The sequence below is a fragment of the Somniosus microcephalus genome, unplaced genomic scaffold (assembly GCF_052327205.1).
Source record: "Somniosus microcephalus isolate GS21.2 unplaced genomic scaffold, FLI_Smic_1.0 unresolved_chr1, whole genome shotgun sequence".
Lineage (NCBI taxonomy): Eukaryota > Metazoa > Chordata > Chondrichthyes > Squaliformes > Somniosidae > Somniosus > Somniosus microcephalus.
This window is the reverse complement of record NW_028225179.1, coordinates 15,577,094-15,602,333: the sequence shown is the minus strand read 5'-3', so window position 1 is coordinate 15,602,333 and position 25,240 is coordinate 15,577,094. Positions and strand designations below refer to the sequence as shown.

The 25,240-nt window shown below is 47.6% G+C and overlaps 1 long non-coding RNA gene across 2 annotated transcripts in view; it reads left to right on the top strand.

The window, feature by feature from the left end:
* LOC147093647 (uncharacterized) overlaps positions 1–22,807 on the top strand; it is a 55,777-nt gene extending 32,970 nt beyond the window's left edge. Inside the window, exons 2-3 of one of the 2 annotated variants that reach the window (XR_015074716.1) lie at positions 16,737–16,831; positions 22,287–22,807. This is a non-coding gene — a long non-coding RNA (uncharacterized LOC147093647). The remainder of the gene's footprint in view (positions 1–16,736; positions 16,832–22,286) is intronic. The other variant, XR_015074715.1, reaches the window with a different exon arrangement.
* Positions 22,808–25,240: the final 2,433 nt, after the last annotated feature.

The following is a 25,240-nucleotide window of genomic DNA, read 5'->3' as shown; positions in this document are numbered from 1 at the left end:
CTGTCCCTCTCTGTCTCTCTCTCTCTCTCTGTCCCTCTCTCTCTCTCTGTCCCTCTCTGTCTCTCTCTCTCTCTCTGTCCCTCTCTCTCTCTCTGTCCCTCTCTCTCTGTCCCTCTCTCTCTCTCTCTCTCTCTGTCCCTCTCTCTCTCTGTCCCTCTCTCTCTCTGTCCCTCTCTCTCTCTGTCCCTCTCTCTCTCTGTCCCTCTCTCTCTGTCCCTCTCTCTCTCTGTCTCTCTGTCTCTCTGTCCCTCTCTCTCTCTGTCCCTCTCTCTCTCTGTCCCTCTCTCTCTGTCCCTCTCTCTCTCTCTCTCTCTCTGTCCCTCTCTCTCTCTGTCCCTCTCTCTCTCTGTCCCTCTCTCTCTCTGTCTCTCTATCTCTCTGTCTGTCTCTCTCACTCTGTCCCTCTCTCTCTCTGTCCCTCTCTCTCTCTGTCCCTCTCTCTCTCTGTCCCTCTCTCTCTCTGTCCCTCTCTCTCTCTGTCCCTCTCTCTCTCTGTCCCTCTCTCTCTCTGTCCCTCTCTCTCTCTGTCCCTCTCTCTCTCTGTCCCTCTCTCTCTCTGTCCCTCTCTCTCTCTGTCCCTCTCTCTCTCTCTGTCCCTCTCTCTCTATATATATATATATATATATCTCTGTCCCTCTCTCTCTCGGTCCCTCTCTCTCTCTGTCCCTCTCTCTCAGTCCCTCTCTCTCTCTCTGTCCCTCTCTCTCTCTGTCCCTCTCTCTCTCTGTTCCTCTCTCTCTCTGTCTCTCTCTCTCTCTGTTCCTCTCTCTCTGTCCCTCTCTCTCTCTGTCCCTCTCTCTCTGTCCCTCTCTCTCTCTGTCTCTCTATCTCTCTGTCTCTCTCTCTCACTCTGTCTCACTCTCTCTCTGCCCCTCTCTCTCTCTGTCTTTCTCTCTATCTGTCTCTCTCTCTCTGTCCCTCTCTCTCTCTCTGTCGCTCTCTCTCTCTGTCCCTCTCTCTCTCTGTCCCTCTCTCTCTCTCTCTCTGTCCCCCTCTCTCTCTGTCCCCCTCTCTCTCTGTCCCCCTCTCTCTCTGTCGCTCTCTCTCTGTCGCTCTCTCTCTGTCGCTCTCTCTCCGTCGCTCTCTCTCCGTCCCTCTCTCTCTCTGTCCCTCTCTCTCTCTGTCCCTCTCTCTCTCTGTCCCTCTCTCTCTCTGTCTCTCTCTCTGTCTCTCTCTCCCTTTCTGTCCCTCTCTCTCTCTGTCCCTCTCTCTCTCTGTCCCTCTCTCTCTCTGTCCCTCTCTCTCGCTGTCTCTCTCTCTCCCTGTCTCTCTCTCTCTCTCTGTCCCTCTCCCTCTCTGTCCCTCTCCCTCTGTCCCTCTCTCTCTCTGTCTCTCTCTCTCTGTCTCCCTCTCTCTCTCTGTCCCTCTCTCTCTCTGTCTCTCTCTCTCTCTGTCCCTCTCTCTCTCTCTGTCTCTCTCTCTCTCTCTGTCCCTCTCTCTCTGTCTCTCTCTCTCTCTGTCTCTCTCTCTCTCTGTCTCTCTCTCTCTCTGTCCCTCTCTCTCTGTGTCCCTCTCTCTCTCTGTCCCTCTCTCTCTCTGTCCCTCTCTCTCTCTGTCCCTCTCTCTCTGTCCCTCTCTCTCTCTCTGTCCCTCTCTCTCTGTCCCTCTCTCTCTCTGTCCCTCTCTCTCTCGCTCTCTCTCTGTCCCTTTCTCTCTATGTCCCTCTCTCTCTCTGTCGCTCTCTGTCTCCTTCCCTCTCTCTATATGTCCCTCTCTCTCTCTGTCCCTCTCTCTCTGTCCCTCTTTCTCTCTGTCACTCTCCCTCTGTCGCTCTGCCTCTCTGTCCCTCTCTCTCTCTGTGCCTCTCTCTCTCTCCCTCTCCCAAACTAATGCCACTGCCCCGCTCTACCCCATAGCTCTGTAACAATCCGAAACTAATCTCACTGCCCTGCTCCCTCCCCAAAGACCTGTATCAAACCCAAACTAATCACACTGCCCCACTCTCTCCCATCGCCCTGTATCAATCCCAAACTAATCACACTGCCCCACTCTCACCCCATAGCCCTGTATCAATCCCAAAACGAATCCCCCTGTCCGCTCTCTCCCCATAGCCCTGTTTCAATCCCCAAACTAATCCCACTGCCCCGCTCTCTCCTCATAGCCCTGTATAAATCCCAAACTAATCACACTCCCCTGCTATTTCCCGATAGCCCTGTATCAATCCCAAACTAATCACACTGCCCCGCTCTCTCCCCATAGCCCTGTAGCAATCTCAAACCAATCACACTGCCCCACTCAATTCCCATAGCCCTGTATCAATCCCCAAACTAATCCCACTGCCCCGCTCACTCCCCATAGCCCTGTATCAATCCCAAAATAATCCCACTGCCCCGCTCAAACCCGAGAGCACTGTATCAATCGCAAACTAATCCCACTGTCCGCTCTCTCCCGATACCCCATATCAATCCCAAACTAATCAAAATGCCCCGCTCTCACCCCATAGCCTTGTATCAATCCCCAAACTAATCCCACTGCCCCACTCTCTCCCCATAGCTCTGTTTCAATCCCAAACTAATCCCACTGCCCCATTCTCTCCCCATAGCCCTGTATCAATCCCAAACAAATCACACTGCCCCACTCTCTCCCCATAGCCCTGCATCTATCCGAAACTAATCCCACTGCCCCGCTCACTTCCCATAGTCCTGCATCAATCGCAAACTAATCCCACAGCCCCGCTCTCTCCCCATAGCCCTGCATCAATCCCAAACTAATCACACTGCCCCGATCTCTCCCGATAGTCCTGTATCAATCCCAAACTATTCCCAATGCCCCGCTCTCTCCCGATAGCCCTGTATCAATCCCAAACTAATCACACTGCCCCGATCTCTCCCGATAGTCCTGTATCAATCCCAAACTATTCCCAATGCCTCTCTCTCTCCCGATAGCCCTGCATCAATCCAAACTAATCTCACTGCCCCACTCTCTGCCCAGAGCCCTGCATCATTCCCAAACTAACCCCACTGCCACGTTCTCTCCCCATAGCCCTGGGAGTGTTTGATGGGACAGTGTAGAGGGAGCATTACTCTATATCTAACCCGTGCGGTACCTGCCTTAGGAATGTTTGATGGGACAGTGCAGAGGGAGCTTTTCTCTGTATCTAACCCGTGCAGTACCTGCCCTGGGAGTGTTTGATGGGACAGTGTAGAGGGAGCATTACTCTATATCTAACCCGTGCTGTGCCTGCCTTGGGAGTGTTTGATGGGACAGTGTAGAGGGAGCTTTACTCTGTATCTAACCCGTGCAGTACCTGCCTTGGGAGTGTTTGGTGGGACAGTGTAGAGGGAGCTTCACTCTGTATCTAAGCGTGTTGTTCCTGCCCTGGGAGTTTTTGATGTGCTGGTTTAAAGAGAGCTTTACTCTATCGATTCTCTAGCAATCCTTGACAGATTGCAAGTCCGCGGATTCAGCGCATACACAGTGCAGACGGAAACATGCAACTTGCGGGGCCTCTACCAAGGCCTAAGTTGTTGATACGGAGACCATGATTTCAGATCCATTATCTTTGCTTGATGTAATCCTTCACTCCTGTGTATAAGACAGTGAGTCTCACGGCCTAAAATGCATTCAAATCTCAGTAAGAATACCCAGAATAGACTTTAATTGTCTTTTATTTGCTTCATTTTTCTAAGGTGTACCCAGATATCTGCAGACCAACATTCATCCACATGTGAATCTCTCCTCTGCATTATTCAAATCACGGGAACACTTTTGTTTAATCTACCGAGGTTCAGTATTGAAACATGCCAGGAGATCCAGGCATGTTTTGATAAAGCAGACTGACAATGAGTTCAGTGGGGAAATTTAGCAAACAACAGGCCGATTTTAATATGATAAGGCAGGATCTGTCCAAAGTGGGCTGGGAACAGCTACTTGACAACCCTCTGTCTCAGTCCCAAACTAATCTCACTGCCCTGCTCTCTCCTGTTAGCCCTTTATCAACCCCAACGTAATCCCAGTGCCCCGCTCTCTCCCCATAGCCCTGTATCAGTCCACAGCCTAATCCCACTGCCGCGCTCTCTCCCCATAGCCCTGTATCAATCAGCAAACTAATCCCACTGCCCCGCTTTCTCCCCATAGCCCTGTATCAATCACCAAACTAATCCCACTGCCCCGCTCTCTCCCCATAGACCTGTATCAATCCCAAACTAATCCCACTGCCTCGCTCTCCCCCCATAGCTCTGTCTTGATCCCAAACTAATCCCACTGCCCTGCTCTCCCCCATAGCCCTGAAACAATCCCAAACTAATCCCACTGCCCCACTCTCTCCCCATAGCCCTGCATCAATCCCAAAATTTTCCCAATGCCTCTCTCTCTCCAGATAGCCCTGCATCAATTCCAAACTAGGACAAATAAAATTAGAGAGTTAATTGCGTGGCTCAAAGACTGGTGTGGTAGAAATGGGTTTTGCTTCCTGGGCCACTGGCACCAGTACTGGGGCAGGAGGGAGCTGTTCCGTTGGGACGGGTTTCACTTGGCCAGTGCTGGGACTAGAGTCCTTGCGGATCATATAACTAGGGCTGTAGAGAGGGCTTGAAACTAACTAGCGGGGGGGGAGGTTCCTAGAGAGCAAATAAAAAAATGACAACAGAGAAGGTCATAGACTTAGGTAGCAGTGGGGAAATTAAAAACCAGAGCGTGTCAGGAAGGGGCAGAAGATATGGAGTAAAAGGTAAAGTAATAAAAAGGGCAATAGCAGGAAATAAGTGTCACAAAACATCTTTGAAAGTTCTCTATCTGAATGCACGTAGCATTCGTAACAAAATAGATGAGTTAATGGCACAAATAAGTACATATGGGTATGATCTTGTGGCCATTACAGAAACATGGCTGCAGGGTGACAATGCCTGGGAATTAAACATACCAGGTTATTTAACGATCAGGAAGGACAGGCAGGAAGGAAGGGGAGGTGGGGTGGCTATGTTAATAAAGGAAGGAATCACTGTAATACAGAGAAATGATATTGGGTCAAAAGATCAGGATAATGAAACAGTTTGGGTGGAGGTAAGGAATAATAAGGGGAAAAAACATTAGTGGGCGTAGTCTATAGGCCTCCGAACAGTGGCAACTCTGTTGGACGGAGTATCAATCAGGAAATAGTTGAGGCTTGTAATAAGGGAACATCTATAATTATGGGGGATTTCAACTATCATATTAATTGGGCAAATCAAATTGGGCAGAGCAGCCTTGAGGATGAGTTCATTGAATGTATTAGGGATGGGTTTCTTGAGCAGTATGTAACTGAACCGACCAGGGGGCAAGTAACCTTAGATCTGGTCCTGTGTAACGAGACGGGATTAATTAAAAATGTCCTAGTAAAGGATCCCCTTGGAATGAGTGACCATAACATGGTTGAATTCCATATTCAATTAGAGGGTGAGAAGGTTGGATCTCAAACAAGCGTGCTAAGCTTGAATAAAGGAGACTATGAAGGTATGAGAGCGGAATTGAGTAGAGTGGATTGGGAAAATAGATTAAAGGGTAAGACGATACATGATCAGTGGTGTACATTCAATGAGTTATTTTACAACTTCCAAAAAATATATATTCCACTGAGAAGAAAAGGGTGTAAAAGAAAAGACAGCCATCCGTGGCTAAGTAAAGAAATTAAGGATGGTATTTGACTAAAAACAAGGGCATATAAGGTAGCCAAATCTAGTGGGAGGGTAGAGGATTGGGAAAACTTTAAAAGACAGCAAAAAATAACAAAAAGATTGATCAAGAAAGGGAAGATAGATTATGAAAGTAAATTAGCAAAAAATATAAAAACAGATAGTAAGAGTTTTTACAGGTATATAAAAAGAAAAAGGGTGGCTAAAGTAAATGTTGGTCCCTTAGAGGATGAGACCGGGAAATTAATGGTGGGAAATATGGAGATGGCAAAAACACTGAATGAATATTTTACATCAGTCTTTACAGTAGAAGACACTAAGAATATCCCAACACTGGACAAACAGGGGGCTAAAGGGGGGGAGGAGCTAAACACGATCAAAATCACTAAGGAAGTGGTACTCGTAAAATAATGGGACTCAAGGCGGATAAATCACCTGGACCTGATGGCTTACATCCGAGGGTCTTGAGGGAAGTGGCGGTAGGGATTGTGGATGCATTGATAATAATTTTCCAAAACTCCCTGGACTCGGCAAAGGTCCCAGCAGACTGAAAAACTGCTAATGTAACACACTTATTTAAAAAGGGCAGTAGACAGAAGGCTGGAAACTATAGACCGGTTAGCCTAACATCTGTGGTAGGTAAAATTTTGGAGTCCATTATTAATGAGATAGTAACAGGACATTTGGATAATCATAATTTAATAGGACAAAGTCAGCATGGTTTTATGAAGGGGAAGTCATGTTTGACAAATTTGCTGGAGTTCTTTGAGGAAATAACGTATAGGGTGGATAAAGGGGAACCAGTGCACGTAGTATATTTAGTCTTCCAAAAGGCATTTGACAAGGTGCCACACAGAAGATTATTGCTTAAGATAGTAAATCACGGGATTGGGGGTAATATTCTGGCATGGATAGATGATTGGCTATCTAAGAGAAGGCAGAGATTTGGGATAAATGGTTAATTCTCAGACTGGCAATCAGTAACTAGTGGTGTTCCGCAGGGGTCAGTGCTGGGTCCCCAACTCTTTACAATCTATATTAACGATTTGGAGGAGGGGACCGAGTGTAACATATCAAAGTTTGCAGATGACACTAAGATGGGAGGGAAAGTAGTGAGTGAGGAGGACATAATAAACCTGCAAGGGGACATCGACAGGCAAAGTAAGTGGGCAGAGATTTGGCAGATGGATTACAATACTGGAAAGTGTGAGGTTATGCACTTTGGTAGGAAAAATCGTAGAGCAAGTTATTACCTTAATGGCAAGAAACCTGAATGTACTGAAGTACAAAGGGATCTGGGGGTCCTGGTGCACGAAACTCAAAAGGTTAGTATGCAGGTGCAGCAAGTGATTAAGAAGGCCAATGGAATGTTGGCTTTCATTGCTAGGGGGATAGTATATAAAAATAGGGAGGTATTGCTTCAGTTGTACAAGGTATTGGTGAGGCCGCACGTGGAATACTGCGTACAGTTTTGGTGTCCGTACTTAAGAAAGGACATACTTGCTCTCGAGTCAGTACAAAGAAGGTTCACTCGGTTAATCCCGGGGATGAGGGGATGGACATATGAGGACAGGTTGAGTAGTTTGGGACTCTACTCATTGGAGTTCAAAGAATGAGAGGCGATCTTATTGAAACATATAAGATTGTGAAGGGGTCGGATCGGGTGGATGCGGGGAAGATGTTCCCGATGATGGGTGAAACTAGAACTAGGGGGCATAGTCTTAGAATAAGGGGCTGCTCTTTCAAAACTGAGATGAGGAGGAACTACTTCACTCAGAGGGTGGTAGGTCCATGGAATATGCTGCCCCAAATAGCTGTAGAAGCTACATCATTACATAAATTTAAAACAGAAATAGACAGTTTCCTAGAAGTAAAGGGAATTAAGGGTTACGGGCAGCGGGCAGGAATTTGGACATGAGTCTAGGTTCGGATCAGTCATGGCCCTGTGGGTAGCGGAGCGGGCCCAGGGGCCGTGTCGCCTGATCCTGCTCCTATTTTGTGTGTCTAATTCTGTTAGATTCAGGAGATGGTTCTGTGATAGTGGATTGGCGGTTAGGATCAGATCAGCCATGATCTTATTGAATGGCGGAGCAGGCTCGAGGGGCCGATTGGCCTACTCCGGCTCCTATTTCTTATGTTCTTATGTTCTTATGTAAACTAATCTCTCTGCCTCACTCTCTGCCCATAGCCCTGTATCAATCACCAACTAATCCCACTGCCCCGCTTTCTACCCATAGCCCTGTATCAATCACAAACTATTTCCACTGCCCTGCTCTCTCCCCATAGCCCTGTGTTATATCCAAACAAATCCCACTGCCCGCTTTCTCCCCATAGCCCTGTGTTATATCCAAACAAATCCCACTGCCCGCTTTCTCCCCATAGCCCTGTGTCATATCCAAACTAATCCCACTGCCCCGCGCTCTCCCCATAGCCCTGTATCAATCCACAACTTAAGCCCACTGTCCTGCTTTCTCCCCATAGCCCTGTGTTATTTCCAAACATATCCGACTGCCCCGCTCTCTCCCCATAGCCCTGTATCAATCCCCAATGTAAGCCCACTGGCCCGCTTTCTCCCCATAGCCCTGTGTTATATCCAAACAAATCCCACTGCCCCGCTCTCTCCCCATAGCCCTGTATCAATCCCCAACGTAAGCCCACTGCCCCGCTTTCTCCCCATAGCCCTGTGTTATATCCAAACTAATCCCACTGCACCGCTATCTCCTCGTAGCCCTGTATCAATCCCAAACTAGTCCCACTGCCCTGCTCTCTCCTCTAGCCCTGTATCAAACACAAACTAATCCCACTGCCACGCTCACGCCCCATAGCCCCGGATCAATCCCAAGCTTATCCCGCTCCTGATCACTATCCAGTGACCTCTGTGTTAGAGAGAGGGGAAATCAGCCAGGATTCCTGCTCCTGATCACTGTCCAGTGACCCCTGAGTTAGAGAGATGGGAAATCAGACAGGGTTCCTGCTCCTGATCACTGCCCAGTGACCCCTGGGTTAGAGAGAGGGGAAATCAGCCAGTGTTCCTGCTCCTGATCACTGCCCAGTGACCCCTGGGTTAGAGAGAGGGGAAATCCGCCAGGGTTCCTGCTCCTGATCACTGCCCAGTGACTCCTGGGTTAGAGAGAGAGGGAAATCAGCCAGGGTTCCTGCTCCTGATCACTGACCAGTGACCCCTGGGTTAGAGAGAGGGGCAATCAGCCAGGGTTCCTGCTCCTGATCACTGCCCAGTGACTCCTGGGTTAGAGAGAGAGGGAAATCAGCCAGGGTTCCTGCTCCTGATCACTGTCCAGTGACCCCTGAGTTAGAGAGAGGGGAAATCAGCCAGGGTTCCTGCTCCTGATCACTGTCAAGTAACACCTGGGTTAGAGATAGAGGGGAAATCAGCCAGGGTTCATGCTCCCGATCTATGTCAAGTGACGCCTGGGTTATAGATAGAGGGGAAATCAGCAAGGGTTTGTGCTCCTGATCACTGTCCAGTGATCCCTGGGTTAGTGCGAGGGGAAATCAGCCAGGGGTCCTGCTCCTGATCACTGCCCAGTGATCCCTGGGTTAGTGAGAGGGGAAATCAGCCAGGGTTCCTGCTCCTGATCACTGCCCTGTGACCCCTGGGTTAGAGAGAGAAGGAAATCAGCCAGGGTTCCTGCTCCTGATCACAGCCCAGTGACCCCTGGTTAGAGAGAGAGGGAAATCAGTGAGGGTTCATGCTCCTGTTCACTGCCAAGTGACACCTGGGTTAGAGAGAGAAGGAAATCAGCCAGGGTTCCTGCTCCTGATCACAGCCCAGTGACCCCTGGTTAGAGAGAGAGGGAAATCAGTGAGGGTTCATGCTCCTGTTCACTGCCAAGTGACACCTGGGTTAGAGAGCGAGGGGAAATCAGCCTGGGTTCCTGCTCCTGATCACTGTCCAGTGACCCCTGTGTTAGAGAGAGAGGGGAAATCAGCCAGGGTTCCAGTTCCTGATCATTGCCCAGTGACCCCTGGGTTAGAGAGAGGGGAAATCAGCCAGGATTCATGCTCCTGATCACTGTCCAGTGACCCCTGGGTTAGTGAGAGGGGAAATCAGCCTGAGTTCCTGCTCCTGATCACTGCCTAGTGACCCCTGGGTTACAGAGAGACAGGTGATATCAGCCAGGGTTCCTGCTCCTGGTCACAGCCCAGTGACCCCTGGGTTAGAGAGAGAGGGGAAATCAGCCAGGGTTCATGCTCCTGATCACTATCCAGTGACCCCTGTGTTAGAGAGTGGGGAAATCAGCCAGGGTTCCTGCTCCTGATCATTGTCCAGTGACCCCTGGGTTAGAGAGAGACGGAAATCAGCCAGGGTTCCTGCTCCTGATCACTGCCCAGTGACTCCTGGGTTAGAGAGAGAGGGAAACCAGACAGGTTTCCTGCTCCTGATCACTGCCCAGTCACCCCTGGGTTAGAGATAAAGGGGAAATCAGCCAGGGTTCGTGCTCCCGGTCACTGCCCAGTGACCCCTGAGTTAGAGAGAGGGGAAATCAGCCAGGGTTCCTGCTCCTGATCACTGTCCAGTGAAAACTGTGTTAGTGAGTGGGGAAATCAGCCAGGGTTCCACCTCCTGATCACTGTCCAGTGACCCCTGGGTTAGAGAGAGGGGAAATCAGCTAGGGTTCCTGCTCCTGATCACTGTCCAGTGAGCCCTGGGTTAGAGAGAGGGGAAATCAGCCAGGATTCGTGCTCCTGATCACTGTCCAGTGACCCTGGGTTAGAGAGGGGGGAAATCGGCCCGGGTTCCAGCTCCTGATCACTATCCAGTGACCCCTGAGTTAGAGAGAGGGGGAACCAGCCAGGGTTCCTGCTCCTGATCACTATCCAGTGACCCCTGGGTTAGAGAGAGAGGGAAGTCAGCCAGGGTTCATGCTCCTGATCACAGTCCAGTGACCCCGGAGTTAGATCGAGGGGGAACCAGCCAGGGTTCCTGCTCGTGATCACTGTGCAGTGACACCTGGTTTAGAGAGAGAGGGGAATCAGCCAGGGTTCCTGCTCCTGATCACTGCCCAGTGACCCCTGGGTTAGAGAGACAGGTGAAATCAGCCAGGGTTCCTGCTCCTGATCACAGTGCAGTGACCACTGGGTTAAAGAGAGAGGGGAGATCAGGCAGGGTTCATGCTCCTGATCACTATCCAGTGACCCCTGGGCTAGAGAGAGGGGAAATCAGCCAGGGTTGCTGCTCCTGATCATTGTCCAGTGACCCCTGGGTTAGAGAGAGGGGGAATCAGCCAGGATTCCTGCTCCCTGTCCAGTGACCCCTGGGTTAGAGAGAGGGGAAATCAGCCCGGGTTCCAGCTCCTGATCACTATCCAGTGATCCCTGAGTTAGAGAGAGTGGGAACCAGCCAGGGTTCATACTCCTGATCATTGTCCAGTGACCCCTGGGTTAGAGAGAGGGGAGCTCAGCCAGGGTTCGTGCTCCTGATCACTGTCCAGTGAGCCCTGGGTTTGAGAGAGAGGTGAAATCTGCCAGGGTTCCTGCTCCTGATCACAGTCCAGTGACCCCTGGGTTAGAGAGAGAGGGGAGATCAGCCAGGGTTCACGCTCCTGATCACTATCTAGTGACCCCTGGGTTAGAGAGAGGGGAAATCAGCCAGGGTTCCTGCTCCTGATCACTATCCAGTGACCCCTGGGTTAGAGAGAGAGGGAAATCAGCCAGGGTTCATGCTCCTGATCACTATCCAGTGACCCCTGGGTTAGTGAGTGGGGAAATCAGCCAGGGTTCCTGCTCCTGATCACTGCCCAGTGACCCCTGGGTTAGAGAGAGAGGGAAATCAGCCAGGGTTCATGCTCCTGATCACTGTCCAGTGACCCCTGGGTTAGAGAGAGGGGAAATCAGCCTGGGTTCCTGCTCCTGATCACTGCCCAGTGACCCCTGGGTTAGAGAGACATGTGAAATCAGCCAGGGTTCCTGCTCCTGATCACAGTCCAGTGACCCCTGTGTTAGAGAGAAACACACAGAAACACAGAAACCCCACAGTGCAGATAGAGGCCATTTCGGCCCATCGAGCCTGCACCGACACATAACCCACCCGATCCCCGTAACCCCATGTATTTAACCTCCCTAACACTAAGGGTCAATTTATCATAGCCAATCATCCTAACCCGCACATCGTTGGACTGTGGGAGGAAACCGGAGCACCCGGAGAAAACCCACGCAAACACGGGGAGAATGTGCAAACCCCACACAGACAGTCACCCGAGGCCGGATTCGAATCAGGATCCCTGGTGCTGTGAGGCAACAGTGCTATCCACTATGCCACCGTGCCGCCCGGAGAGAGGGGATTTCAGCCAGGGTTCATGCTCCTGATCACTGCCCAGTGACCCCTGGGTTAGAGAGAGAGGGAAATCAGCCAGGGTTCCTGCTCCTGATCACTATCCAGTGACCCCTTGGTTAGAGAGAGGTTAAATCAGCCAGGGTTCCTGCTCCTGATCACAGTCCAGTGACCCCTGGGTTAGAGAGAGAGGCGAAATCAGCCAGGGTTCCTGCTCCTGATCACAGTCCAGTGAGCCCTGGGTTAGAGAGAGAGGGGAAATCAGCCAGGGTTCATGCTCCTGATCACTGCCCAGTGACCTCTGGGTTACAGAGAGAGGGAAATCAGCCAGGGTTATTTAAATCATGTTGCGAGAAAGGGAAATAGTTTGTGCCCCAGTTTGTACCTCAGAGTCTGAGAGACGGAGGGAGCGGCAACAGAAAAAGAGGAAACAACATCTCCAAAAACTGATCCCAGCTCATCTCCAAGGCTGGGGATAGATAACCTCGCCGCCTTCTTAGGAAGTTTAACCACTTTATTCACTTTCTGATTGGAGCTCCGTTTGGAATTAGACTTTAGTTTGTCAGATGTTTAACGACAGCATTGAAGGGGGAAAGAGAAACTTGGAGCAACTTCTTCTGTCAAAGCTGCAGTGAGACTTGAAAGAATTTAAAGATTTTTAATGAACATTTCACCAAAAATGAGTGTAAGAAACACTTTCTCCCCCTAAGTTTCGAGCATGATTTTGGAAGAGACTGAAGCAAAAGCCAATTTTCCCCTCATCTAAACAAGTTTCAACCAGGTCTTGAAGTCCAAACGCTCTGAAATGGTTAAAATGTTTTCAAATTGAAATATATCAAGATTTGATTTTGAGTGATTGCCTGAAGTGAGTAGCTTTACACAAACATGCAATCATGGTGTTGAGGAGGGGGAAGGTAGGGGAGGATTTGTAGGAGTTACATATTACTTTTTAATGACTTTTTAAAAATATACCATTAAGACATTTAGGAAGAGAACCAAGAAAGGGGAAAAACACAAACCATTTTATAATGTCTGTCATTCGATAGTCCTAACAAGTCGCAGGAATAACGTAAATATAGATATCCTCTTATACATTTAGTGGAGTGTTAATTGAAGCAAGAGTTATGTAATGATGTATAAAAATTGCCGGAAGCTAATTTAGAAGAAACCACTCTTTGTTTATTGAGAGAGACACAGAAAATACTTTGATTAAAGTGATAACGTACACTTCGATTTGGTTTGAATGTTTGAAATAGGAGATTAAAATTTGTGAGTATAATGAAGTTTGTATCCTGCTTTTAATTGCGAAGTACCTAAAATAATTCAACACTCCTTGTGACAAGAGCAGGGATTAATATTGTGGAGAATGTTTGAGAGAAAAACATTAGAAGCAAAATTGGTAAATTATAAATCTTTATGTCAACATATCAGTAAACATTTGCAAGTCAGTCTGACTGGTTTTGCTGTCCAAGAAGAAAAACAATTGTTTTTTTCTGTTAAGTCATAGCTTTGCCTGCTTTTTGTTTATAATTCAGTGACACAAATTGTGTGTATATTTGTAAATTGTAAAGTAACAGCAATAAATCACATTTCTGTGACATTCTTTATGCCTTAAACGATTCAATTTGTGGCTCGGAATCTAGAAGCTTCTTTACCTGAAAGGTTTGAATGGTTAAAGTTGTTCTCAGCTATCAAAAGCTTTTTGCGACATTCCTGCATTGTGGAACAGTATGATGTCTTTGCAGAGACAGGAATCGCATGGTTGAATGGAGGTTTTTCTGATCTGTTGCATCCTGTGTAGATCAGAAACAGGTAAAGGTGTTCATAGTAAACAGCCCAAGACAATGAAATGCTGAAAAATTGTCTGGCCAATGTCAGAGATTTCAAGCACAGGACATGTGGAACATACAAAACCCCATAGCCCTGCATCAATCCCAAACTAATCGCAATGCCCCGCTTACTCCCCTAGCCCTGTATCAATCTCAAACTAATGCCACTGCCCCGCTCTCTCCCGATAGCCCTGTATCAATCCCAAACTTTTCCCAATGCCTCGCTCTCTCCCGATAGGCCTGTATCAATCCCAAACTAATCCCACTGCCCCGATCTCTCCCGATAGCCCTGTATCAATCCCAAACTAATCCCACTGCCCTGCTTTCTCCCCATAGCCCTGTATCAATCCCAAACAAATCCCACTGCCCCGCTCTCTCCCCATAGCCCTGTATCAAACCCCAATGTAAGCCCACTGCCCTGCTTTCTCCCCATAGCCCTGTGTTATATCCAAACAAATCCCACTGCCCCGCTCTCCACATAGCCCTGTATCATTCTCCAAACTAATCCCACTGCCCCGCTCTCTATCCATAGCCCTGTATCAATCCCCAAACTAATCCCACTGCGCCGCTCTCTCCCCATAGTCCTGTATCAATCCCAAACTAATCACACTGCCGCGCTCTCTCCCCTTAGCCCTGTATCAATCCCAAACTAATGCCACTGCCCCGCTCTCTCCAGATAGCCCTGTATCAATCCCAAACTTTTCCCAATGCCTCGCTCTCTCCCAATAGCCCTGTATCAATCCCAAACTAATACCACTGCCCCGCTCTCTCTCGACAGCCCTGTATCAATCCCAAACTAATCACACTGACCTGCTCTCTCCCCATAGCCCTGTATCAATCCCAAACTTTTCCCAATGCCTCGCTCTCTCCCGATAACCCTGTATCAATCCCGAATTAATCACACTGCCCCGATCTCTCCCAATAGCCCTGTATCAATCCCAAACTAATCCCACTGCCCCGCTCTACCCCATAGCCCTGTAACAATCCCAAAATAATCCAACTGCCCCGCTCTCTCCCCATAGACCTGTATCAATCCCAAACTAATCACACTGCCCCGCTCTCTCCCCAAAGCCCTGTATCAATCCAAACTAATCACACTGCCCCACTCTCACCCCATAGCCCTGTATCAATCCCAAAACTAATCCGCCTGCCCGCTCTCTCCCCATAGCCCTGTATCAATCCCCAAACTAATCACACTGCCCCGCTCTCTCCCCATAGCCCTGTATCAATCCCCAAAATAATCCCACTGCCCCGCTCACTCCACATAGCCCTGTATCAATCCGAAACTAATCCCACTGCCCCGCTCACTCCCGAGTGCCCTGTATAAATCCTAAACTAATCCCACTGTCCCGCTCTCTCCCGATAGCCCTGTATCAATCGCAAACTAATCCCAATGACCCGCTCTGTCCCCATAGCCCTGTATCAATGCCAAACTAATCACGCTGCCCCAGTTTCTCCCAATAGCCCTGTATCAATCCCAAACTATTCCCAATGCCTCGCTCTCTCCCGATTGCCCTGTATCAATCCCAAACTAATCACACTGCCCCACTGTCTCCCCATAGCCCTGTATCAATCCCAAACTAATCACACTGCCCCGCTCTCACCCCATAGCCCTGTATCAATCCCCAAACTAATCCCACTGCCCCACTCTCTCCCCAGAGCTCTGTATCAATCCCAAACTAATCACACTGCCCCACTGTCTCCCCATAGCCCTGTATCAATCCCAAACTAATGACACTGCCCCGCTCTCACCCCATAGCCCTGTATCAATCCCCAAACTAATCCCACTGCCCCACTTTCTCCACATAGCTCTGTATCAATCCCAAACTAATCCCACTGCCCTGCTCTCTCCCCATAGTCCTGTATCAATCCCAAACAAATAACACTGCCCCGCTCTCTCCCCATAGCCCTGTATCAATCCCAAACTAATCCCACTGCCCCGCTCTCTCCCCATAGCCCTGTATCAATCCCTAACTAATCACACTGCCCCAATCCCTCCCGATAGTCCTGTATCAATCCCAAACTATTCCCAATGCCCCGCTCTCTCCCGAAAGCCCTGTATCAATCTCAAACTAATCCCACTGCCCCGATCTCTCCTCATAGCCCTGTATCAATCCGAAACTAATCCCAATGCCCCACTCTCTCCCCACAGCCCTGTTTCAATCCCCAAACTAATGTGGAAGTACAGTTTCTCATTTCGACATAAAATGGCTTCCTGAGCATAGAGCGAAATCCATTTAAAATTTAAAATGGCCAACAGCATGATTCACTAATCATGTTTCAAGGGAACGAGATAATTTAGGAATGCTATATACATACTCCTTGTTTGTGATAAGCTTAACAAGGAGCCTCCTTTACGAAACAAACAGCCAAGGACATGATAAGGTAAACATCAGCCCACAGGCCCAGTTGGTACAGTGAGAGAACAGAGGGAACAGAGAGATCCCATAATAAAGGATTAGTTAATCTTATCCCAAGGTATTTCCGTTCATTATTCTAACGCAGCCCGGAATACGTTGTTTCAATAATTCGCAAGGTCTGTGCCTTTGTAATCAGTTATGATTCAATACTATGTCATGTGGCATAGAAAGCCTGTTTTGCTTCTGTACTGTATAAATATACTACAACTCCTGTATTACGTGGAAGAGGTCTGATGTAGCCCTTGTCTACACAAATCTTCCCTTGCAAGCAAATAAAGCCTGTTGTTAACGATACTTTGTGTTTAAGAGTCTTACTCGGGAGTCGAGACTTCGACAGTATAACTTGGAGGTTCCACCGAGATCGCTTGCTGCCTTTCGGTAAATCACGGACAAGGGCATCGTGAATCTCTAATGACAGATCTTGAATGGCCACAGTGATTTTTTCACATAAAAGAATTTCTCATTCGATATTATGTTGGTGTGGTCTGTTTCTTCCGACGGGAGTACTGCGCTCTAGTTAAGACTCATGTTTTAGAGTTGAGTTGAATTCTGTAACATTTGCTTCTTTTATTGTTGACCACTGAAGGGAGGAGAATACTGACAACTCAAGTCTTTAAAGAAAAAGTATCGGGCAAAGAAGGCAAAAGGAAAGTCGACAGGGCTGAGTCGCAGACAGATAAGGTACCAAATTAAAACTGCAGTATCAAGGGTGGGTCCCTTGATCAAGGGTGGGTCCCTTGAGCTGGGGCTGAGTCCCGCGGCAGAAAGTATCGTTTGAGAATTGTCACTGTAATTTTTTAAGATCTGTATTATCAGGCTCAGGATTTTTCTCCGTTGAGATACCTTCTACGAGGGTTCAAGCCCCTCGCAATAAAGCATAAGGATTCTATATTGTTTTCCATTTTTGTTGACTATTGACAACATTAAGACAGAAAACTCTCACATAAAGTATAAGTTAAACGTTAAGGACTCAGCTTGTAGTGGCGTACAACGCAAACTGAGAATTGGCTATTTGTTTAGTTTAAAGTATAAGATAAATGTCTGAATATTTGGTCTGTTTGCCTGTTTGGGCAGCTGCATTGCTTATCTTTTCTTTGACGGTTGTTATTACTTGTTATTTTTCATCACTTGTGGTCCTTTGGACAGTCAGTAATAATCGTGAGGGGGTAAGGGGTGAAACTTGCGATCTAGAAGAAGAGAGCCTAGTTTAAAAAAAAAACACACCAAACAAACTAAGATGGGAGCTGCACAGAGCAAGATCCCAGAAAAGGGAACTCCCGCTTCTTATGTCTTTACCTACTATGGTCAGATATCCACAAATGATTTACCTAAGTGGGCTAGATGGACAAAGAAAGATAGACACCCTTTCCCCGTGGATGGTACATTCAATCTAGATAGAATCACGTGTCTAGAAAACTGCCTAGCAGGCAGAGACCCACGTAGAAGGGGTGCAAAATCAATAAATTGGTCTGCCTTCTCAGACTGGAAAAGGGAAGCAGAAAAACGTAAAGAGCGCAGCATATTAACTAGCAAAATTGAGAACAAAAATAAGAAAAGAGATCTAATGAATAAATTGACTAAACAAGAAGAGATTACACTAATGCCTTTAAGACAAATCCCGAAGCCCACCGCCCCTCCTTGTGAATATCCTCCCCTTCCCACGACTCATTCCAGTAATGACGAGGATGAGGGATGGTTCAGAAGACCAGCCCCACCTCCTGACTACGAAGCACAACAACCAGCCGCACCAGCTGCTGAACCACCTGACCCCGGTGCTGCAAGGCAGGAGAACAGACCCAACACTAGGTCTGTGACTGCCAGTCAATCAAACCAAGGAGGAGCTGAACGAATTGGTGCTTTTCCACGCAGACGTTTCCCCAATGTCCACAATGTTGACGGAGCTCCAGTCGCTGTCCACCGCTCATGGACAGCTGGTGTGCTTAGGACAATAATTCATGAATTACCCGATCCCACAGAGAACTTAGAAAAGGCAATTAATGAACTCAAAAGTATCATTATCTGCCACCAGCCCACCATTGTGGATGTTGACCAGCTATTTAGAGCTTGGTTAAAAGATACCAAATACCGCCTTTTGACGGAAGGCGTAGGCCAGGATAGGTTTCAGCTTTTCGAAAACCATAGAACAAATCAAGGCTGGAATCCAGAAACCTTACCTGATGATGCATTCTGGACTGAATTGTACAGAATAATGCATGTCAAATTCCATAAAAAGGATGAATTGGACAAAGATAATTGAGACAACTCACAAAAGGGATGAAGACGTTGAGGATTATATGGAAATAATGGAAGCGGTTATGGGACAGCATTCGGGTATGACAAAAGAAAATGATCAAATCCCTTTAATTAATGCCCTTGTAAACGGCCTCAGAACAGAACTTAAGGAACCGTTGACTTTAGTTTGCCTTGACTGGAGACATAAACCCATTCCTGAATTGACACAAATCTTGAAAGGAATACAGGAAAGGAATAAAGATCAAAAGAATAAAGTTTCTTTGTTAATGGAGCAAGCAGCTTCTCCAGCCCCGACCGCCCAGACTACTATTTACTACCAGGGTCAGAACAGGGGACGAGGTAGAGGATATAACAGAGGTAGATTCAGAGGCAGGGGTAGAGGTGGTGGTGGCAGGGGCCACTGGAACGGAGGAGGAAATACAAGCACATGTTTTAATTGTGGTCTGATTGACCACTGGAAAGCCAATTGCCCTTACCCAACACCGCACAATCAAGGTTGGGAAGGTACACCCAACAATATGAGTACCCAAGCCCAGCTTCACAATCGTCCGCAGGCAAATTTCACTACAGGGAATCCTTGGGAAACTCAAAATACGGGAGTGCAAAATTATTCAGCATGACGCAGAGACGCAGCCCCAGACGTTAACCACCTCCTGCAGTTATCCTTAGTGTCAGTAAATGCTAGAGAGGAGCCATATCTGTCTATACAAATGCAGGGCAAGAGCGTTCTCTTTCTCGTCGACACAGGAGCTACTCGTTCCATATTGACAAAGCAATATGCCAGAGGAACCCCGTGTACTGAACAGAATGTCTCATGTATAGGGCTCTCCGGATCTTCACAAACTATGACGTGGTCGCAACCACTAGAGATACAAGCAGATAATTCCCATGGCCAACATGTCTTTCTCCTATCAGAGGAAGCCCCTATGAATCTCTTGGGAAGAGATTTGTTGTGCAAAATGCAAGCAACAATAATTTGCTCAGAGAAGGGATTACAGGTGTATATACCTACTGACAGATGCACCATGTATCCCTTACGCGAATGCTCCCCTCAAGTTATCCCACGGGAGACGGAGCAACTGCTCGATCAGATCCCGCCACAGGTATGGTCCAGTCACACAAATGAAGTTGGCAAAATGCTAACTGCTCAGCCATACAAGATCACATTAAAGCCAGCCGTTCGATTGCCCCGTAGACCGCAGTACCCGATCTCAGCAGCAGCTGAACAAGGAATTCAGCCTGTCATTAACTCTTTGTTGGAGCAAGGAATAATTGTCCCAACCCAGAGTCAATGCAACACTCCAATTTTTCCGGTAGAAAAGAAAGAAAGTGGAAGGTGGAGACTTGTGCAGGATCTTAGAGCAGTGAACGAATCAGTATTACCCGTTTATCCAGTTGTGCCAAATCCTGCCACTATCCTGACCAGTATTCCCTATCCACCAAGATTCGCAATTCCTGTTCGCATTTACATTCAAAGGAACACAGTACACTTGGACGAGACTCCCGCAGGGCTACACAGAAAGCCCCACAATTTTTTCACAAAGCCTGAAACGCGATTTAGAAGACATACACTTTACCGGAGGGTCCACGCTTATCCAATACATCGATGATTTGCTGATAGCTTCACCTGACGCACAGTCATGCCAGACTGACTCGCTTATCATGCTACGCACCCTAGCGGCAAAAGGACATAGGATATCACGTTCTAAGCTGCAGTTTGTGTCAGAGACAGTACAATATTTGGGACATGAACTTTGATGCAAGAAAGAATTAAAGCCATTTGTGAGGCACCCTTGCCTACTACTAAACAGCAATTGAAACATTTTCTCGGCATGTCAGGATACTGTAGGCAATGGATCATGGGATATTCAGATCTGGTACGCCCACTGCTAGATATCTCCGCACCCACAGGGGAAGATCCTCTCGTCTGGAGTAAAAAGGCAGAAGACGCCTTTGAAAATGTTAAACAAGCCCTTACATCAGCTCCAGCATTAGGGCTACCAGACTATCAGAAACAGTTTAACCTTTTCGTCCATCATAAATCGGGTTTTGCTCAATCTGTCCTGACTCAATCCCACGGGGATAAACAGCGACCCTTAGCGTATTTCAGTACTCAATTAGATCCCGTTGCACGTGGGTTGCCTGGATGCCTGCCAATTCTAGCTGCTGCCTATTACGCTGTACAACAGGCTCAAGGCATCACGCTTAATCACCGAACTGTTTTGTTTGTACCACATTCAGTGGAAGTACTGTTATCAAAATACGCCACTCAGCATCTAACATCAGCCCGTAGCAGCAAATGTGAGGTTGAACTGTTATCCAACTCCAATCTCATAATTCAAAGATGTTCAGTTTTGAATCCAGCCACGCTGCTACCCACAGAAGAGGACGGTATCCCACACTGCTGTGACACGGTTACCCAGTTGGCTACTAAGCCCCGAACAGATTTATCTGGAACTCCTGTTCCTAATAGTGACTTGGTATTCTACGTAGATGGATCGGCCCTTAGGGATGATAAAGGATCACCTAGGGCTGGGTATGCCGTTTCTGATGATCATTCAGTCATGGAGGCGCTCTCACTACCTCAATCATTTTCAGCGCAACAAGCAGAACTCTTCGCTCTTACCAGAGCTTGTATATTGGCTACTGATCAAACTGTTAACATTTATACCGACTCCAGGTATGCTTTTGGAGTTGCTCACGATTATGGACAGATCTGGAAATTAAGGGGATTTCTAACTTCCTCAGGATCAACTATTAAGAATGCCGAGCAAATCAATAATCTTTTAAAGGCTCTAGTGTGCCCCACTAAGATTTCAGTTATTAAATGTCAGGCTCATACAGACAGTCAGGATCAGATATCCTTGGGTAACGAGCGATCAGATAGAGCTGCTAAATCAGCCGCTCTGTCAGATACAGGGCCACTGGTCTCAGCCTTTGTTTTGCGTCAACAGAAATCAGATAATGACCCACCTTCTATAAATGATGTTTTAGCCTTTCAGCCACAGGCTAACCCGGACGAAGTGTTAGCTTGGGCAAGGGATTTTTGCTTTAAAACGCCTGAAGGAGTATGGGTTCACCATGACGGCCGCATGGTGGCTCCAAAATCTTTACTTCCATGGATTGCCCGATGCGTTCATGTGTTCACGCATGCGGACAAAGGGGGGATGGCAGACTATATTAATCAAACATGGTATGCACCAGGTATTTCGGCAATTGCAAAACAAATCAGTGAAAGGTGCACCATTTGCCAGGAAATGAATCCAGGCAAGACAGAGAAGGTACAAGCTGCCTCCCACCCAAATCCACCAGGCCCTTTCGTACATTTACAAATGGATTTTATTGAATTACCTCCATGTTTAGGATTTAAGTATGTGTTAGTAATTATAGGTATGTTTTCAAGATGGGTTGAAGCTTTCCCATGTAAAAAGAATGATGCTGTAACAGTAGCAAAGTGCTTGTTAAAAGAAGTCATACCCAGGTTTGGAATACCTATGCAGCTTTCAAGCGACAGAGGATCGCATTTCACTGGAGCAATTATAAAAGAACTATGTAAAGCTTTGCAGATTAACCAGCATTTTCACTGCAGTTATCATCCACAATCCGCAGGACTGGTGGAAAGACATAATGGAGTGCTGAAGAATAAACTTTCTAAACTTTGCAATGAAACTGGACTTAAATGGGTCGAACTATTACCCTTAGCATTGATGATAATGCGAGCAGCAACTAACAGGACAAATGGACTGTCTCCATATGAGATTGTTATGGGACGACCCCTAAGGCTGCCATTCTCAGCACCATTTACGGTGAAACAAATGGACATTCATAAAATGGACGAGACTATGCTAAACTATTGCATTGCATTAACTAAATGTATTTCCAGCTTTCACCAACAGGTAAAAGAAGCTCAAACGAGTCCAGCAGAGGGAAAGTGCCACGACTTGAAACCAGGAGATGACGTCTACGTGAAGGTTTTTAAAAGGAAGAACGGTCTACAACCACGCTTCGAAGGACCATATCAAGTGCTCCTGACTACAAACACAGCCGTAAAAGTCAAGGAAAGATCTTCCTGGATTCACGCATCCCACTGCAAGAAGGCACCGAATAGAGACAATTGATTTTTGAAAGACTCTAACAATGAAGATGTTACTTATATTTTGTATACTAATCGGACTACTGAGTCTAATATGCCAAGGAGATGGGGAAAGATCCCGAAAGAAACGAGAATTACACGTGAATACCTACCTGTATTGATGGTTGACCTTGTCTAAGATCGTCTTTCGTTTTTGTTTATTCTTAGTGTTTGGGCGTGTATTCTTGTAGGGGTTGAATTGTGTTTGATTTGATTTCAGGTTTATGTCTTTGTGAAGTTCTGCAGCTTATGTTAGCCTGCAGTGTTCTAATTTCCCTGCAGGCTAATATAAGCTGCAGGGAAATTAGAACACTGCAGGCTAATATAAGCTGCAGAACTTCACAAAGACATAAACCTGAAATCAAATCAAACACAATTCAACCCCTACAAGAATACACGCCCAAACACTAAGAATAAACAAAAACGAAAGACGATCTTAGATAAGGCCAACCATCAGTACAGGTATATCTCGAGGGTGGTTCAAAACAGAAGTCGGTATCCTTGGCTAAAATCTAAATTTGGTATGAGGACCGAAAAAAAAAAAGGGTTAATTTCAGTTATGTTGTCCTTGTAAGGACAAAAGGGAAGAATGTGGAAGTACAGTTTCTCACTTAGACACAAAATGGCTTCCTGGGCATAGACTAAAAACTGAAATGGCCGACAGCATGATTCACTAACCAGTCTCTAGGGGATGAGACAAGTTAGGAATGCTACATTCGTACTCCTTATCTATTATAAGCTTACAAAGAGCCTCATTCACCAAACAATTAGCCAAGGACATGATAAGGTAAACATCGGCCTACAGGTCCAGCTGGTATAGTGAGAGAACAGAAGGAACAGAGGGATCCCATAATAAAGGATTAGTTAATCTTATCCCGAGGTATTTCTGTTTGCTATTCTAACGCAGCCCGGAATACGCTGTTTCAATAATTCGCAAGGTCTGTGCCTTTGTAATCAGGTATGATTCCATACTATGTCATGTAGCATAGAAAGCTTGGTTTGTTTCTATACTGTATAAATATGAACAACTTCTTTATTTCTTTGAAGAGGTCTGATGTAGCCCTTGACTACACAACTCTTCCCTTGCAAGCAAATAAAGCCTGTCTTTAATGATACTTTGTGTTTAAAGAGTCTTACTTGGCAGTCGAGACTTCGACACCCCCAGTCTCTCTCTCTCTCTCTCTCTTCCCCCCAGTCTCTCTCTCTCTCTTCCCCCCAGTCTCTCTCTCTCTCTCTTCCCCCCAGTCTCTCTCTCTGTCTTCCCCCCAGTCTCTCCCTCCCCAGTCTCTCTCTCTCTCTCCCCCCGAGTCGCTCTCTCTCTCTCCCCCCGTCTCTCTCTCTCTCCCCCGTCTCTCTCTCTCCCCCATCTCTCTCTCTCTCTCTCTCCCCCCCCAGTGTCTCTCTCTCTTTGAGGAAGTAACTGGTAAAATAGATGGGGGAGAGCCAGTGGATGTGGTGTACCTTGACTTCCAGAAAGCCTTCGATAAGGTTCCACACAAAAGATTATCATGCAAAATTAAGGCTCATGGGATTGGGGGCAAAGTATTAACGTGGATAGAGAACTGGCTGGCGGATAGAAAACAGAGAGTTGGAATGATGCGCTATCAATTACTCATAAAAGACTGAGAGTTAGAAGAGTAACTAAAGGCTTTTATTAACAACAGAATGGAGGTCTGCCTCGAGTGGTCGACCGGTCCAGGATACCAAGGGCTGGGGAGCAGTCACCTTTATACTAGGACCTGTGGGAGGAGTCGGCCGAGGCATGTCCAGGCATGTACACAGTGGAATACAAACAGGACAAACAGGAATACAAACAGTGGTTTACCACATTCACCCCTTGTTTAAAATTGAGTCCGGCGGGGTGAAGTGTATTAAAAGTTAGTGTATTGGAGTCTCTCCGGAGGTCTTGTCTGCCGCTGTGATCGGCGTGGCGACGGCAGGGGTAGTGAAGCTTCCGGCGTCGAGTCCAGCGTAGGCTGTGGCACAGGCGTGTCGTCCTCGTAGATGTCGAGCGGGTCGCGGGGCCCAGGCCTGCCGTCTGCTGGGGCTGGATATCGGATCGTGGGGGGGGGTGGTAGTGGGTAGTGGGTTACTGCGGCCCCCGAGGGTGCAAGGTCTCTTATGGAGACTGTGTCCTCCCGCCCGTCCGGGTATGCGATGTAAGCATACTGGGGGTTGGCGTGGAGGAGGTCGACCCTCTCGACCAGGGGGTCCGTTTTATGGGTCCTCACGTGTCTTCTCAGTAGGACCGGCCCTGGGGACGTCAGCCATGGCGGTAGCGATGTCCCCGATGTGGACTTCCTTGGGAAAACAAACATTTTCTCATGAGGGGTGGCGTTAGTGGCAGTGCAGAGCAGTGACCGAATAGAGTGGAGCGCATCGGGGAGTACATCCTGCCAGCGGGAGGTTGGAAGGCCCCTAGACTTTAAGGCTAGCAGGACGGCCTTCCAAACCGTCGCATTTTCTCTTTCCACCTGTCCGTTCCCCCGGGGGTTGTAACTGGTGGTCCTGCTTGTGGCAATACCCCTAGTTAGCAGGTACTGACGGAGTTCGTCGCTCATAAACGATGAGCCCCGGTCGCTATGGATATAGCTGGGGAAGCCGAACAGGGTGAAGAGGTTGTTCAGACATTTAATGACCGTGGCACTGGTCATGTCCGGGCAGGGGAAGGCGAACGGGAAACGGGAGTACTCATCAATAATATT